Genomic DNA, 4,532 nt, shown 5'->3' on the forward strand with positions numbered 1-4,532 from the left:
ATATGCAGCACTTCTTCTCCAGTTAATGGCTCGAGAGGCGTGCCATATTCAGGTTTCCCATTAAAAGCTGCACGTTACCTCCTATATGGATGATTGATTGGTAACCATTTTTTATGCCCAATGTAACAAATTTGGTGGCCATTTTTCAACTTGTGACTAGGTGTATCATCGCCGCATATTGGACAAGCTATATATCATTTAACAACACAACCATATAAGTTTTCATAGGCGGGGAAATCATTAATTATCCACAGTAATGCAGTTCTGAGTGTAAAGTATTCTCCTATATGTGCATCATACACTCCTCTAATCCCATCCCACAAAGATTTTAAATCATCAATCAAAGGCTCCAAGTAGACGTCTATATCATTTCTGGGATGTTTAGGAACGGCTCCAATTAGTTGAATCTTCATACTCCTTCCTATACAAGATGCAATCATTGGGGCATGCGTGGATTTTCTCATAACTCAACCCCAATGCACACAAAGTCTTTTTTGCCTGATACATAGAGGCCGGTATTGTATTTCCTTCTGGAAGCAACTCGCCCTGAAGTATCAATAATTCTGTAAAACAGACATCACTCATCCCATGTTTTGCCTTCAAATTATACAACTTCACTAATGCCGATAACTTGGTTTACTTTCTACAACCAGGGTACAATGGTTGATCTCCATCCCCAATCACATTAGCAAACTCATAAGGATCGGATCCAAAATCACCAAAATCATTATCATCCATCTCTATTTCTTCAGACACAAAACTGTACCTACTATGGTCATCATCTTCTTCAACATTTCTACTAGCATTAGTAGTTGCTTCCCAAGGTTCTCCGTGAAATGTCCAATTCTTATAGCTTTGGTCAACTCCATTAAAGTATAAGTGATCCCTTATAATTCCAACCCCAAACAATTTCAAATTCACACATTTAACACATGGACAACGGATATGCATTGTAGTTAGAAGATTTTCTACAGAAAATTTCAAAAATGCTTCCACCCTTAACTCATATGCCTTCGATCTTCTATCCGAGGGCATCCTTGACTTATCCATCTCCGACACTACTCCCTATTATCTATAATAAAGTGAAAAGACAAGCAATGACCATCACTATAGCAGATTATATAGGGTTTTCATAGCAAGTAATATAGTATACAGACGACGGTTTTTAAACAACAACAGACGTATTGGACATATATAGACGACGGGTTTTCAAAAAACGTCGTCTAATGCTAGCAAAAACAGAGGCCAGTGAAATTGAACCACGACGGTAGTTAAAAAAACGGTCGTGTATAAAAATACAGACGACGGGTTGTTAAAAAACCGTCGTAGTATGCCTAAAAAAGCATTCTAAATATCGAAATCCCAGTTTATTTTCAAGAACCCAAAATATATTAAGAACACAACATATACATTAATTTTTATGTTGGGTATTAAGAACACGTATACTAAGCATGAAAACATTAAATCCATTCCTGATTCATAATAACAAAGAGTGATTAAAAGATCCGACAACATTAAATCCATTCCCGATTCATGAAAACATTAAACATTAAATCCATGAACCCATACCTCCGACAACATTAAAAAATCACAAAACATATATCTAAAACCCTTTACCACAGAACTGAATATCATTCAATGAATTTACAAGCGTGAGATTAGGGTTTGTACTTACAGGTAGGCAGAGCTCACAGATTATGGCCAACTTTGAATTAGAGTTGAAGTGAGAGAGCGGAGCAAAATGTTTTAGGTCACAGACTATGGCCAACTTGGTTTAGGGTTACAAGTATAAGAGTTAGAGCGAAATCTGAAAATTTTAGGTCGCAGGGAAATTTTTAGAAAGCGCGCTCTTTAAAAAACATTGACGGAAAACAAAACAACCGTCGTTAAAATTTCAACATAAACATGACGCTTATTACATTAAAGACGTCGTGGTAAATATCCTTATGACGCAAAAACAAACTACCGTCGTTAAAATGTCAACATAAATATGACGCTTATTAAAATAATTGCGTCGTGGTAACTCCTTACGACGCAAAAAAAAAAAAAAAAAAAAACTGATGTATTAGAAACTAAGTATATATGTGGTGTTTGGTTTTGCTGGGATTCGAACTCGTGTGCGAACGGGTTTAGGGTTTAGGGTGGAATGAACAGAAAATTAAATAGACAAATATACCCTAAATTCTAAACCCTAATAAATAAAACCTAAATTATATATATATATATATATTTTAAAAATAATTTTAGAAAAGGGATTAGGTTTTTAGGGCCTAAAATATCTCGTCCATAAAACCCTAAACCCTAATCCCTTTTCTAAAATTATTAAACCCTAAACCATTAAAGTATAAGTGATGTTGTGACTCATCAAAACATTTTTATTTTTGGTGGTAATTTTAAATTTGTATAACTCAAACTGCATTTTTTAAAGCTTAAGGGGGAAGAAAATATCTCAATGACTTCATAGGAGTTGACGTTGCATTTTTTGGATTTATTTTAAATTTATTATGAATATTTTGAATTAAATAGAATAAAATATTATTACAAAAACCCACAAACCACATCGGCGTTAAGAAAGTAAAGGCGTTGTAATAAGTAATAAACGACTTACTTTTAAAAAAGACGTCGTTTAAAGGCAAAACCCTGGCTATTTTTACATAGAAAACGACGTACAGACAATATTCCACGACTTAAACTCTTAACTTCTCGCCGTCTAATTTCAATTAAACGACGTCGTTTATAGAACCAAGAGCGTCGTTTGAATAACCTTTTACGTCTCTTTTTAAAAAACTATGACGTTGTTATTTGTGTACAACGTCATTTTAAAGAAACGACGGTTTAGAAAGCGCTCTTCATAAATCATCGACGGAAAACAAACAAACCGTCGTTAAAAATATAAATAAACATGATGCTTATTACACTAATACCCTAAACCCTAAACCCTAAACCATAAAAAATAAACCCTAAACTATATATATATTTTAAAATAATTTTAGAAAAGGGTTTATGGTATTACGGCCTAATATATATTAACCATAAACCCTAAACCCCAAAAATAAACCTTTGTCCCCCTAAACTCTAAACCCTAAACCATTAAAGTATAAGTGGTGTTGTGACTCATCAAAACATTTTTCTTTTTGGTGGTCATTTTATATTTGTATAACTTAAACTGCATTTTTTAAAGCATAAGGGGGAAGAAAATATCTCAATGACTTCATAGGAGTTGACGTTGCATTTTTTGGATTTATTTTAAATTTATTATAAATATTTTGAATTAAATAGAATAAAATATTATTACAAAAACTCACAAACCACGTCGGCGTTAAGAAAGTAAAGACGTTGTAAATCGTAATAAACGACTTACTTGTAAAACAGACGTCATTTAAAGACAAAACCATGGCCATTTTTACACAGAAAACGACATACAAACAATATTCCACGACTTAAACTTTTAACTTCTTGCCGTCTAATTTCAATTAACCGACGTCGTCTATAGAACCAAGAGCGTCGTTTGAATAACCTTTTACGTCTCTTTTTAAAAAACTATGACGTCGTTATTTGTGTACAACGTCATTTTAAAGAAAACGACGGTTTAGAAAGTGCCCTTGGGTTTTTCACAACATGAAAACCTCAACAAATTTGGTTCAACATGATCTTGGGTTTTTCACAACATGAAAACCTCAACAAATTTGGTTCAGCATGAACTTGGGTTTTTCACAACATGAAAACCTCAACAAATTTACAGGGAGGTTGACGGTGCATTTTTTGGATTTATTTTAAATTTATTATGAATATTTTGAATTAAATAGATATAAAGACAAACAAACCACATCAGCGCTAAGAAAAGAACGACGTTGTAAACTTATAAACGACTTACTTGTAAAAACAACCGTCGTGTAATGGCTATCGGGGACGTACATACTATATATCACGACGCAAACAATTAATTTAGCGTCGTCTAAATTCCTTTTACGTCGGTTGTAAATGTACAGTTGTGTTTTTTATTCCTTTATTTTATTTATTAACCACGTTTGTACTCCATAAGACAATTGTGTTTGATATAATTATGTCGTTGGAAGGTTTATTACACGTCGGTCACGCAATTTCTTTTTTTTTTTAAATAATGAAAACCAATTTTAAATTCATAGGGAAAAAAAGAATGTACATTATATATAAAATTTGTACAAAAACTTGTCTAATTCTAACAAAATTTGTACATTTTATAAAAATGTTTAAGTGTTCTAAATATCCTCTACTCCATATGAAGACAAACAAACTCTGCCCATTCTTTCCTCACTTCTTCAATGGCTTCTTGGGGGTTATGGCGCTTGATCATTTCCCTTCGCAAACTGCAATCCATAAACAATGATTATTCTAACAGACAACGCTATTTTTCATTTACCGACGTAGTATATATATTCAACGAGGGTATTTTTAATTTACCGTCGTTGATAATACAAAAAACCACATAAAATAAATCTGAAAATTTTCTTCTTACCATCTTCTCAAACTCCAGGGAAGGATCCATGATGATG

This window comes from Prunus avium, chromosome 7, assembly GCF_965620075.1.
Source record: "Prunus avium chromosome 7, drPruAviu1.hap1.1, whole genome shotgun sequence".
Taxonomy (NCBI): domain Eukaryota; kingdom Viridiplantae; phylum Streptophyta; class Magnoliopsida; order Rosales; family Rosaceae; genus Prunus; species Prunus avium.